The sequence below is a fragment of the Ostrinia furnacalis genome, unplaced genomic scaffold, assembly GCF_004193835.3.
Source record: "Ostrinia furnacalis isolate ACB-3 unplaced genomic scaffold, ASM419383v2 OfSCF6932, whole genome shotgun sequence".
NCBI lineage: Eukaryota > Metazoa > Arthropoda > Insecta > Lepidoptera > Crambidae > Ostrinia > Ostrinia furnacalis.
The window spans coordinates 1,330,484-1,345,292 of NW_021137171.1; the positions used below are offsets into that span (position 1 = coordinate 1,330,484).

At 33.7% G+C, this 14,809-nt stretch overlaps 1 protein-coding gene across 3 annotated transcripts in view; it reads right to left on the bottom strand.

Annotated features, from left to right (window-relative positions):
- The window catches only part of LOC114362956 (glutaredoxin domain-containing cysteine-rich protein CG31559), a 91,918-nt gene that overhangs the window by 27,438 nt on the left and 49,671 nt on the right, over positions 1-14,809 (bottom strand). The window lies entirely within an intron of this gene.

Sequence of the window (14,809 nt, forward strand, 5' to 3'; positions counted from 1 at the left end):
AAAGGAGCCGCGAGTTATTGTCAGAACTTGGACATTCGTCCACAGCTTGGTCTCTTATGACACTCTTTCGAGCGAACCTCGTGAAACAGGACCAGCCATAGCAATTTATGGTCCGCTCCATGCCGCTGCTCAGTTAGCTCTGCTAATCAGAGAAATCCCGCAAGGCAGACGCATCGTGACCGGATTGCTGACTGGTTTCACGTTTTTTATTTACTTGGTTAGCTGCGTTCGGTTCCAGGTTTGGTCTATCTTTAGCATCATCTTTATCTTAACATCATTTACAATGTTAATTAAGTGAAAACCAATTACATATTTAGACTGTAATTAGGTCATTTTGATCATCAAAACTTGTTAAAAATGTTTTGTTTGTAATTAATTTAACTGGGAATTTGAAGAAAGTTTCGATCTTTTGATAAATAAATGTGTAGATGTACCTGTATTATTTCTGAAGACGGATTTGACTACTATTTAGGTACTATCTTTTAGTTATTCTTACTTAATAGTGTAGAGTAGACCACGTTATAAGTAGAGAATTCATTTTCTCTGGATCACTTTGTTTCCAGGACCTGCTTAAGGCACGGATGTTACGGATTTAAAGTTTCCAAGTAAACGAGTACCTTGTGTAAATAAATCCATAGTTTTGAATGGGAAATGAGTATTTTTATCACGCGTGCGCCGGCGCACGTTGCTTTTCAATGAAACCGTGGGAAAACTGGCAAGTAGGTATACTAGCTTTGTTCAACTGATGGATTGAACAAGGAAAGAAATTGTATCATAATTTTTCTATTTTTATTCGTTGCCAACATTTATTTTAGCCTTTCTTTAACTGATTAACTACATATATCCTTAAATACAAAAAACGGTATAAATTATGTTTCAGTCGGATAAATTACTAAGATATACGGCATAAGCAATTATTTATTTAAGTCATGTAAACGTCTACTGAGTACAGTAATTAAATATTTGTTCATTAAATGTATTAACGGTCTCCGCACAAGAAATTGGATCAAGAAACTGTATCGCATTACTTGCGTGCAGCATTGCTAGAATGTCAATACTAAATAACGAAGGCCGAATCCAGTGTCAATAGTTAGTAATGTTGTTTTTTTAACGCATTCACTCTACGGAGCAATAATTGATACTTGTAATTAGACTTCGTGACGATCAATTTGATTTATCGATATCGGAGTTATGAAGTTGTTTATACCAATTTGTTCAATGTTTTGTAATAAAGCGTGTGAAATAAAATCATTAAATTATCCATATTTGAATCTAAAATTGATATTCACTACTTCACAGTCGTTAAAATGAATTAGGAATTTAAAAGAACAGCAAAAATTATGACATTATTTGTAGGAATTGTTTCAAACAAAAACAGTTATATTCATACATAACGTGCTAAAATTCTTAATACAGTTACAAAATGACGAATATTAAATATACCAATTACCGACACTGACATATTAGATTCTAATTGGTCGGTGAAGCGAATTGATCAGTCACTGTTATCTGACAATCGCATCGCGAAAATATTTAATGCCTTTATTTGCTGACGCTACCGGGTTTGTTTTTAAGTGTTTTTGCTGCATAACGTACCGTAAATAGAAATCAAATACAAAAGTAAGTAAACAATTACGATAATAATATAATTATAAAATTATTGATAGTCTAGCGTAAGACACTAGATCTTCATTAATGTTCATTAAATTGTTGATATCTTCATTAAATTATTAAAAAAAATAAAACCGACTCCAAAAAACCTACACTAAAAAGTAGAAAAATAATTACTAATTACCTACTTATTTATTAGGACGAATTAATATTTATGTATGTATACCATGATTGATACTTTACCCTATCGAACAAAAAAATAATTTTGAAAATCGGTCCACAATTGACGGAGTAATCGGTGAACATACATAGAAAAAAAAAAAAAAACATACAGTCGAACATATAACCTCCTCCTTTTTTGAAGTCGGTTAAAAATGTGCATGCTATGCGGATGTTTAAACTGGCTTTATTATGCAAGTGGCTTTGCCCATCTAGATTTTTAGCCATAATGTCATAATAATATCATATTGTTATTAATATCCAGTAAAAATCAATTATAACAACAAGTAAAATTACTACTTTATAAAAGACGTGACTAAATGTAATTTTTTCATATCTCCCAGTGTTTTGAATTCAATAGGCTAGTTTCCTAAAAATTTTTTTTAGTCCGTCATGTTTATAATAAAAAAATATTGGTCACATATATTTTTATTTGTCAATCAAATAATTACAAAGTTATGATGCGTTGAAGTTCCGCGCGACGTCACAAAGTGCTGCAGTTTTAAGCACTCATTGACGTCATGGGCCTCTTCTTTTGAATTTTGGCGCTCTTTATCTCTTTAAATTTTCATTAATTTAAAAAAGGAAAAAATACGTATAGAGTATTTTTTCATAAGATAACTGACGGACTAATTATAACTCTTGCTTTTATACCCAGGAAAAATCCCTATTGCCGATGCTAAATCATCACAGATTTTATGCCTAAAGAAAGAGACTACCTCAATAATAATTATGTAGTTTTAAAGGGTTATGTACAATAATTTAAATTAATAATAAGTTGCTCGTATACTTAAATTTATCCAAAACTGGTCTGGTCACTGGTCAAAAGCACTGGTCATTAACACCACTAAATAAATTAAATGACATACCAAACATTACAATCACTTAATCAATCTCTTTGTTAAGTTAATTGTAAGTTAAATAGATGCGTTTTGCAAGAATGCCATTAAACTAGATACCATGATTTACAACGTACCACCTGTTCTAATGAATCCGGTGCTACGAAGATTGTGGATACGGTATTATGATTTTCTCTTTTTCTAAGCGTTTTAGGATAGCAAAAGATAGGAGGATGGAGTGATTATCAAGCTCTTTCAAGGAAATAAAACGTATTTTCAGGACTTCCAGGAGAGCACACAGAAAAAAGACCATGGAAGTTATATTATGGAAAAATAGGAAAATATACAAAAGTAACAAACATACATAATACAAAAAAGGCATAGACGGGACTGTATTAGAGGAAAGTCCATCGACTAAACTTTGAACTCGTTGAATTTTCTTCTGATCAATTTCATTCCTAGTCCAATAACAGTTCTACTTTCCCCCGGTAAAAACCTAGTCTTTCCTGCTTGGTTTTATATTCGCGGTTAAGATGTTAATCCTGGATACATAGGAGTCGCAAAATTTGAAACGAGAGGTGGGAATATTCCCGCACTTTCAAAACATGAACAGTTTATGTTCATGATGAACTATACGAGTACCCAGGGCCATCTTTAACCTACTAGGGGCCCTGGGAACTTAAGAATCGAAGGGGCCCTTATCATCTGCAAAGGTCTTCGAGCAGATGAGGGCCCCCCTCAGTCGTTGGAGAGAAAAAGAGGGCCTGCGAGTACCTTATGTAGTAATGCCATATCCAATCCAATCTCTGCTCAATACTCCTACCTCCATAATCTTGGACCGTAGGCGTCTGTGGGTCGAGCCAAGGCAAGCCGCGTGTCTAGCATACCTTAGTCCTCGGACGACTAACTGGCTACCGGTTAACGGGAGCTTAATCCGTTTGTTAATCAGAGATTAAATCTCCGTTAACGATTTTGTTCTACTACTACGTTAATTTATGTATAAAATATTTATGTTTTAAAAATGTTTTTCAGTAGGTATGATTATATCCGTTGACTGATGACCATTATTTATTTTAGTGCAAGCTTATGTAAAACGTGCATTGTGCAAGGCATATTCATTATTTATGTAATTTTAATGTTTTTGTTTTCATTCTTCCCAACATTATCATTAGTCTATGACAGTCCACCACTGGATATACTCGTAGGAACATAACAATTTCATGATTTTGTCGGTTTTTGATCCAGCTACTTTTAACTGTCAAATAAATTCATGAAAGAAGAAAAATTTACATTTAGTCCAAAATCCTTATTGTCTTATGGGTCAAAATATTATAAACTGAGAAGAAGCCACTTTTACAGTGCAATTTTAGGTATACCCGATAGTGATTCTCAGGCTACATTATTTAACCTTAATGTATCTGAAAAAGTGACGTCACTGTGTGGTTTTGTTACTCAAGTTACTTTCAAACAAAGCTCTCAAGCGTTGGTGACAAACAGTCAACGTACTTGCCTTTGTTAAAAACCCATTCTCGTAACATGTTACCACATAGTACCGTAACTATTACCTTGTACTAAATGTGGTGCCAAATAGTAATTTAAGTACCAGTGGGACTACAACACCTACAACAAGCTACCTTACAATGTCGTCTCTATCGACTTCGGAATTATTCATCTATTGGTTTGAAACTGTGGTTTGAAACTTTGAATTGGTGCAGTGATTAAGGTGTGAAAAATTTGTAAACAACTTATAGAGTCACTTTTGCCATTGAGTGAGCCTGTATTTCTGTTACGGTTTCCCCTACATGTAAAGTGGGGATGAATTTTTTTTTCATCTTCTACCCAATCGAGTGGGGTATTGTTAGATAGGTCTTTTGGCTTAGGGGTTTCTAAGACAATTTTTCCATTTAGGGATCTGTTTGCAAATTATAAAGTTGAAAGTGCCAATTTTTGTTCGAGTAGGGCGTCCCCCCCTCCCCCCTCTAAAGACTAAACTTTGTAATAATCTGGAAAAATAGTAATAATACTTCTTTTCATAAACTATAATGGTTAAGATACATCAGTTAGTTTAAGAGTAGTAGTCATTTAACTCATGTATTCTAAAATTTCTTAACTAGTAAAAATTCCCTAAAAGAAAATATCAAAAGTGACTTTAGAAGAAATAATTGCTTGCTTCTGAAATATATTGGGTTAACGACTGAGGAGAACTATGGAAGCCTACACTGCGCGTGGCATGACACGTACTTGGCCAATTTTTTATCTTAAGTACCTAGAGTGAAATGATAGATGCACTTTTTTATTTTATCTTTCGTAAATTTTATTCACCGTCAACACTTACGTTGCATTGTAATACGACTTAAAAATTATTCCAAATAGAAGTCTGGACCTGCTAAGACAAGTAACTACCACGCGGAAGAAGACACAGGTAGAAGCTAATTGTTTAATAATAATATGAACTCTACACAACGATGTGCTTACACCATTAAAGTAAATAATTAATTAATTAGTATTAAAAGTGACTTAGCTAAAACATCAGCTCAACATTGACGCACCACCATGGATTTGTATTAGATACTAGCTGTGCCCGCGACTTCGTACGCGTGATAATAGTTTTAATAATATTTCCCGCTTTTGCAACATTTTTCTTTATTGCTCCGCCCCTATTAGCTGTAGGGTAATGTTTATAGCCCAAAGCGTTTCTCGATAAATGCCCGCTATCCAACACCAGAATATTTTTTTCAAATCGGACGAGTAGTTCCTGCGTTTAGAGCGCTCAAACAATTTCTTACTCTTATAGTTGTATAATATTAGTACAGATTAATAAAAGTAGTAACAAAATAAAATAAGACGTTGCGAAATAAATAATATACAAAGCAATTTGCACGTATTGTCATACACAATAGTATCATTATAATAGTAAGTTATTATAAATACTGAATGTAACTAATCTAAAATTGAAAAGAAACAAATATAGAGCGACGTGCTGTATGAGCAATTACAATAAAAATGTAATCAATTCTGAGAATGATTTCGTGTCAATCATACTGTACAGTACAATTAATAGCAAAGTCAAGGATATTTACGAAATTTAGTACCAATATGTGTTGTATCGTTTTATTAATGTTTATTTCCTAGTATTTTATCGCGAATTTAAAGGTTGGAAGTAATGATAGTGGCTGTATTGTTCAATCAAATTCAGTAAAGCCATTCTCACACGACTTCTGAATGTCTTTAATTTTGAATTTTAATAAATTAGATCAATCAAAGGCTTGTATAGTTTTAAACTTTTAAGGTATTTTCTAGATTAAGCGAAAAGGGGGCAATTTTTTAAGGTTTTCATATTTACCTACTATTGCTCGTAATTTGTCTTGCACTAATTGCACTTTTAATTGGAGTATTTGTGTATTTTTTTTTTTTGCAAACATAAAGGTAAGCCCTGTAAACTTTGATCGATTTCAACGATTTGTCAAATCGATTTACAAGTACATCACTATCGCGTTTCACACTTCGCGCGCTCATTTACAAAATTCCTGCTAAGTGCATTGTAATCGAATTCTAATTACATGTCAATGTCAAGGTTAAGTTGTTAAGTTTTATGCAAGTCGGGTAACTTGCTGTTGAAATGGGTTGCGCAAACGCAGCTTGGTATGCTATGCCGCGGAACGTACGCAATAAGATGATATAGAGAAAAGTGTTTCATGGTTTGTTGATAAAAATGTAAACGGTTATTAAAATGTTGAGCATGGAACAGACTTTATTTATTTGATTTGAAATAAAATTGTTTACAAACATGTTACGTTAACATTTCAATAGGTACTAAAAGAAGTCTAGCCTTGTGCAAACTGAAAAATCTTCTGCAGTTTCAACCAAAACGCAAAAAAAAACCTAATTCTACTTTACCCTCTATAATTTTTAGGTACAAAAGAATAGTCTTCTTGTATTATCTTTACCCTTTACCAAAATTAGTAAAATTTAGTTTTTAATCTAACATAATAAGATGATAATAACGCCCGTATTTACAAACGATGCTTGCTTATGTGAAGCAGCAAATCTAACGCACAGCGTTGAATAGAGCTCTGTGATTGGTTCGTGTGTCACAGCATAGAGCGTCCACCGAGAGCCCTGTGCATCCACGCGCACTGTGAGACCTCATAGTAATGTTTGTGAATACGGGCGTAAGTGACTTTCGCAACTTTATCATCAAATGGATTTGCATTTTGATTCTAAATACTCACTCTCAAAGAAACTCAATATTAAATAACAAGAACTATTATAACTATATTTAGTGGCAACCGTAACAAAACCAACACAATCAAGACAGCAGTAATTTAGCATACAAAACTAATTCCCCGAGTTTTCATTTTCCCAGACTGACAACAAATATTGCTATACACGCGAAGGCACATCAAGTTAATCACTATAGCCTTTATGTACTTGTGATAGGGGTGATTTTGGAACAAAAATGTATAGGCTGATGTGCTCTCTACACGCGTGTTAATGTTTCACATAAACCAGTGAAAGTTAGAAGAAATGGCCTGCAACATTTAAAAATGCCGACTCACTCGGACCATAAACATTTCTGTGTATCGCTAGACTTTAGAAATGACTTTCCTTTCCAAGAATGCCTTTTGACGGTGATCTAGACTACTTACTTTTAAATTATAAATATGATGTTACTATTTTACCTAATCCAGTATACAGGGTGTCCCAACAAACAGGATAACCTTGTAACTATCAATAAGCCTCACTACCATTACACACATATTTTTACTAAGGTGAAAATTTGGATATTATAGAGATCTTGAGGAGGCCAATCGATAGTTGTAAGGTTATCCATTGTTTTTGGGACACTCTGTATAAGCAAGTGATCGCGCTTTTTGGCGTTTTCTTGTGAAGAATAGAAGAATCAAATGTTTTAAAGTCACCCCAAGCTAGAAATAACATTAACTACAATATTAGAAGCGGCAATAGCCGAACGATGAAGATTTTTACTAGCCGACTCGTGATTCGATCCGTGCCGCCGCTGGACTATTATGGTAACTCGTAATGCAAGCATATTTAGCCTACCACGAGGGGTTAACGGGATTTATCAGTATATAATTTTAACAAAAACCCCTCCTTCTGTCGCAATTGGGTAAAAAATTGTTCAGTATCCACCGACTTTCACTGCTAAAGCATTTCGACAACAAACTAATTACGTCATTCACAATCCCTTAGTCATATTTTTTTTTTATCCACAACGAGGAAGCTCTTGGCCTGTATCTAACCTGATGGTAAGTGACGATCAGGTCGAAGATGGAAGCGAGCTTCACCCGGAATCCTCAACCACGGAGGAACTGGCTATCTTACCTCTAACTGTCGGAACACAATAATGCTGTTTTTAGTTGACTCAACTCTTTCATGAGGTAATCAAAACCAGACCCTCCGTCACTCCCATTCGTTCATATCCTAACTCATTCATCTCAATAATTATATTATGAGTGAAAGTATCGTAAAGTGGACGATCAGCAAATTATAGCATAAATAATATTAATACTAGTATTAGCCATTAAAACCGAAGCATAAATCTAATTGAGTGCAAAATAAAATTTCCGCGTCGACATGTTTTAATTAACTATCTTCTATAAACTAGATTTTATCTCGTTTATAATTATTATCAAGCAAAAGTGATAGTTAATTCGATGCTTATAATCTCAGAAATATTTTCTGAAAAAAGGAAGTGTTACATCACATTATGTATGTACTTTCACTTTGTTTTGTATGTTACATAAATTTTATAAATTCCGCTAAGTAGTAATACTCGTAGTTATGTTGATGATTTTTAATGTCCTTTAATGAAACTAGCGTGTAGTATGATTTCAAATCAGAATAATAGAAATAAGTTTTTCACAAATGTTTTCATTTAAGTTAAGGGTAAGTAAGTACTAGGGTATTTTTAACCTAATTCAAAAAAGGACTAGAGAGCTTATGGCTTGGTGGTTAGCGTGTCCGACTACCGCCAGCTGCAGTTGCAGGGTTCGAATTCCGCCGCGGGCAAATAGTATGAAGATAAGTAAAAGAAACAAAGAATTATTGAATCGAATCTTTATTATTTTTACTTTCTCATAACTCCATAATCCACTAAAGCCCCCAGTTTTTATTAGAGCGCAAAATATTTAAATAAAAAACCCACAGAACCCAATAAAAAAATGGCTCCAATTTTAAAATCTAGCCACTGAATATGTGTGCTATCTGACCGCATGGCAATCTCAGAAGCTACGGCGCAAATTTATAATATTGATTCTAAACCAAATTATAGTAGAAAGTGAAGCAGTAGACTTAACAATACATTTGTTGTCTAAAATCGATAATTTTGTGAGACAAGCCTCCCATTCGGTGGACCGACGACCTAGCGAAGGTTGCGGGAAGCATCTGGATGCAGGCAGCGCAGGACCAGTCATTCAGGAAATCCTTGGAGGAGGCCTTTGTAAGGACGTCTTTTGGTTGAAATGAATGAACTACGAAAATTAATATTGAATCGTTTATACCTACTTGTAGGGCAAGCTTCAACAAATCACGACAATATAAATAGCCGGTGTAGGTATCCGTCTTTCCCTTTTGTAAGCGTCAGTCAAAAGTACGCAGCTACAGATGTCACGTGAACCTACTGCATCTACTTGCATTATTTTGAATAAACCATAGCAAATCATATGTCTCCCGTTATCCAATCATTTGTAATATTTCCTTATTGCTTTGGGAAATATTATGGTTATGGAAACCGCTATCGTGGGAGAGAAAAGAGTTATTTAAAAAGTAGGATAATATTAATCAGGTAAGTAGGTAAACTACAGTTCTTTTATGTTCCCATATAACATGAAAAAATTCAGAATATCCAACTTCGGCATTAAGTGAGATGCAGTAAAAGAGCTTTTATGGATTAAAAAAAAATAGGAAATTTTCCGGAGAATACATCATTTATTTAATTAAATACCCATCTTTATACACAGTGAAATTTAAATCGTTATCATCCTTTTCATAAGACTCTACTCAAGCACAATGTACATTTTACATTCCCCAAATATGAGACAAATTCAATGAGTTGATCTTGCCAGTCATGATAGAGTCTAATGTATAATAAAAGGATGCCAATGATTTAAGTACCACCCTGTATATCATATATGCAAGTCCAATATTAACTTTGAAAAAGGGGTTCCTGCTTCGATGAGAAAATAAGCACTAGCATTTACGCCAGTAACTTTTTCATAGTCTTTAAATTGCAACGCTCCAGCGGCTTCCGTCAAAGCGACTAATTCGTCATATCCCGTATCACTTTTCACACTTTTTTCATACCATCCGGAAGCCTAGATAATGTGAAAATAATTGCAAAAAGAACCAGTGCCGATGATCGAGCGGCGTGCATATAATTACATTACACAGTGGGTTCACACTGCATGCGCATCGGTTGATCAGGGATGTTTTGTTTACACAATCATGTTTTTGGTTTCATTTCCTTTACTACTTTCAGCGCTGGTAGGACAAAATAGACATTTATAAAGGTTCCAGAGCATTTGAGTTGTAGGAACTAATTAATTAAGATTTTTGATTTTGACTTTACCAAGTTCCGCAGTGTTTGCTTGACATGCCATTTGGACTTTGTATACTCGTACTGACATTTTTCTTACTGTTATTTTCTAGTAACTTTATTAATTTGATAATCATTTTTGTAAAAATAAAAACACTTTAATAAAATGAAGTGGAAGGAAGAATACAATATAAATTAGTTTCTCTATACAACTTCTGCTTACAATTGCGGAAAAAGTATACAATCTTTAACGAAAGTGTACCTAACTATAAATACAGAGTGTGACCGGGCAATAGGGCGCGTTTGTTGTGTTTCTTTCTTCCTCAAAAAAATATCGAGTTTTCTCAAGGTTCATAATAGTACTTTTATAGACTACTTAATAAATAAATGATACCTATTTTGATACAAGATATTTTTAAGTTTTATTGTTGTTTTTTCTTAAAAATAAGTAAGCGTCGTGTTTCCCAGGAAAATATTCACTGACCTTCACTCAGAATCTTATTCTTTTTAACTATTTAATGAAATTTCCTACTTGATACACACACCCTGTATATTATGCTGTAATTATAAGATTAGCTTACGAAAAACGAGTCAGTCCGGACGAGAGAGCCCATTAAATTGTATCGGGAACTAAGTTGGTGGTCGCTAAATAAGATAATTATGGTAAATTAATAATTTAAAGGGGATATTGAGTAATATGAGATTGAGATAGTTCTGAACTTATTACCAATTTAGGTATTTTCCTGGTACTTTCACTAGCACTGGGTCTTTAGTTTCGTATCTTAAACAGTTAAAATGTTTTACTGCCTGTATTGTTTTATTGTAAAACCATTATAATAACACTGTTTTATTATCCTGCTTTCGCCTCCGNTTTTACTACTACTGCGCTGAATATTGTGTGCGGATTGGGTTGTCGTACAGGGGTACTACATGGTAAATTAAATCTCTTCGGCGAAAACAGGATAATTTAGATCGAACTTCACTTGGTAAGTTCGTTTGATCATTTAATTATAAAACCTTTAAAAGTTATATCAATGTTTTATCCCTTTTCATCTTAGTGAAAGCAAAATATGACAAAGAATGACAAAACATTTATATTAGCTAACACAACGTTAAATTCATTTATAGTTTTTTGACTGTAATAAAGGACATTTACGTAATTATTTTAATGGCCTCTACTAGTTACTGTACCATTTACATACATAATAATATCGTAGGCGATATTGTGAAGTAACGTTACTTATAGTATGTAAATATTATTTATAAGTATCCGAGAGTGCAACGTTCCCAAAAGTCAAGGGCGTTTTTTGAAAGTTTTCAAGTGAGCAATGGACTCGGTATTTTTAAATTGCTTAAGTTTTTTTTGTTCCTAGGTTCTTGCAATATATTTTATAAGGAAAAAACATCAAAAATTACTTGTAAAACAATTTAGGCTTTTTCTTTAAATAGGAAAACAATGTTTGGTTTCAAAGCTGCACTTTTTTTTGGAAATTATTTATTGAAAACCTTTTCAGTGAACTCAAATTATGCCTAATTTGATAGGTAGGTTGGAATGCAATGGTAGGTTGGCATGTTGACCTTTACAGCTAAATTAGTTACCTAGCTTAACCACAGAACGTCGCCACAGACTCTAAACAGGTTTTAATTGATTCTATAAGCAATAACAATTAACAAATTGTCGCATACTTCGTACGATTATCTGCATCAATGAATGAAATAAGTTGAATAAAAATCAACATAGCTGCATACATCAATAGTGATAACTATGCAAGATTATACATATTGACTTCCTAGTTACTTCCGTGCTAACTGGTTATTTAAAATGGATACAATTACAAAGTTACAAACGCATCTGAAAATACTGATTTTTTATTAAGTCACGGAACCTGTTTAATTTTAGAAAGAATTTTTATTTACCTATTGCTTTTTCTCTGTACAGTTTGGCAGGCGTAAAGTATAGGCAAAAAATTCGTTACAACAACGTTCTTTTGTTTGTTAAAATTATAGTTAAAATCGTGTTCGATGTTTACGCTACAGTGAATTTTTATTTGGAACTAATTGACATTTAGTTATTAATATTTCCATATAATATTTTTTATTACTGTCATCATTGCACATTAATGACTCAAAATAAGAATAATTTATTTGCAGATGGAAAATTGTTAACATTTACGAGTATACCTAAATTATTCCGGTATTAAAATAGCATGCTGTCACGTTGTCAAGTGAATAATTTAAATATCAAATTTAAATGAAGTTGAAAACAAGTTTGTTTATTTTTATATTAATAATGCCAATTTAGTTAAAAGGGTGCGCGTGTCCCGAGATGTCTCATTAATGATTTGCCAGGTAATACGAACTGCGTCAATGAAATTTGAACCATAATGTTTACCGTATGCGGCTTAAATTCCTTTGAAGCTCTGGTCTATGCTTCGGTCGCCTCATCTCACCCGCGCGCCAGTGAATTATTCCCCGTATGCTAACGACATGCGGTTCAAATTTCTTTGAAGCTGTCTCTAGTCTACGCTTCGTCGTCTCATTTCAACCGCGCCAATGAAATTTACAACTTATGTCCACGGCATGCAATTCAAATTTCTTTGATGCTGCTCGACTCGTCCATACTCGCTCTTCAACTCAACCGTGTCAATGAACTTTACACCTTATGCCAACCACATAAAGTTCAAATTCCTTTGAAGCTGTGTGACAGCAGCCATAGTCTATGCTCGCGCCTCAACTCAACCGTGCTAATGAACTTTACACTTTATGTCCACGAAATAAGGTTCAAATTTCTTTGAAGCTGTCTCTAGTCTATGCTTAGTCGCCTCATCTCAACCGCGCCAATGAAATTTACAAGTTATGTACACGGCATGCAGTTCAATTTTCTTTGATGCTGCTCGACTCGTCCATATTCGCTCTTCAACTCAACCGTGTCAATGAACTTTACACCTTATTCCAACCACATGAGGTTCAAATTCCTTTGAAGCTGTGTGACAGCAGCTATAGTCTATTCTCGCGCCTCAATTCAACCGTGCCAATGAACTTTACACCTTATGTCTAGGAAATACGGTTCAATTTTCTTTAAATCTGTCTCTAGTCTATGCATCGTCGCCTCATCTCAACTCACGCGCAGCCAAAGCGTGACGCTTGCATTTCTTCACGGCTCATGGACTATTCTTCGATACTATCGCCGTAAATAACTTGCATTTTTAAGTTTTTCCTATACTTCTGCTAATCAGTATTATTAGATGAGAGTAAGCTAGCACAATTGTGAAGCATTTAGCAGTGAAAATAATACTAAGTATTACGGAATCGTATTTACTGGTGCATTCTTAGCTATGGATTTAGATATTTTTAGGTGATCTTTAGTTAAACCAATATGATAATATAGAGTTTTAGAAATGATTTTATAGCACTATTAGAGATAATTATACCTAAGTCAAAATAATTAGGCTGAGTTTCACCACATAACTTTGACCGTAACTTTACCGATAACCTGTGCTTTTAGTATGGAGTTTGAGAGATTTTTGACGCTTGTCAAAGTTAAAATAAGATGGTGCAAGTTGCAACCCAGCCTTAGAAACTTTTCTAGTTATGGAATTAGCCTCCAGAATACTACACAGGAACAATAATTTGTCATTTATAGAATTTAAATTCGCAACCATAGTTAAAGTGCCTACTTAGATAGAATTGGTGGCGCCAAGCTAGACAGGTGTCTTATGATGTAGATTTCAAATTGTGCATATAAAATTTGTGTATTCATCAAGTTCAACAAAATCAATAGCTAAGCTAGCATAATGTATTGTGGAAGCAATTATTGGTGATCAAGACCAAACACCAGTATGACCTAGAAACAATCACGTTTTGCTGTGTTATTGAATTGTTATTTTTCTATAACCCCTCAATCGATACATTAAAAGACTACCATATTTTGTTCAAAAAAACGTCAAAAGACGAGAAACCCTGAGAACTGAGTCAATCATAAAATTAATGTCATTCATTACCAATTAGATCGCAGTAAAAGTATTCGAATAATCGTTTACAAAAAAGTGAAATATCGAATAGCGAGGAAATCGATGACAAGTGCCTCTAGATTTCCAGTATCCAACAATGCATAGGTAGTGTGATGCGGGAGTTTTTCCCAACGATTTTCCATCGTCTTATTGAATGGAAGCTTCCGCTTTTACAAACACTTTAGGAAATACTGTAATTGTTAGAAAAGCGGAAGGATATAATTGACTAGAACCTAATTATCTTAAAAGAGATGTTTAGTTTTTGTTTATGCAATAGATTAATTAAGCCAGTGTCACGGTTTGTCTATCTTAATTAAGTAATTGTGCCAAATACTAAGCATTCTCTTAATTTTAATCATCTTTAAGAGACATTCTTTAAATACTTATTATAACTAACCTACTTTTTACCTAACGAGTAATACTTATTTTGCAACAAAATATTTTCTCCATATGTATGTTTGTTTACTATCTTTTGTAACTTTTATTAATCATGAGGATAAGAACTGTACCTATGATTAGTTTCGAAATTAGCCATCGTTTTAACTCGTTTAAAGTGGTAAACAGTGACGTCA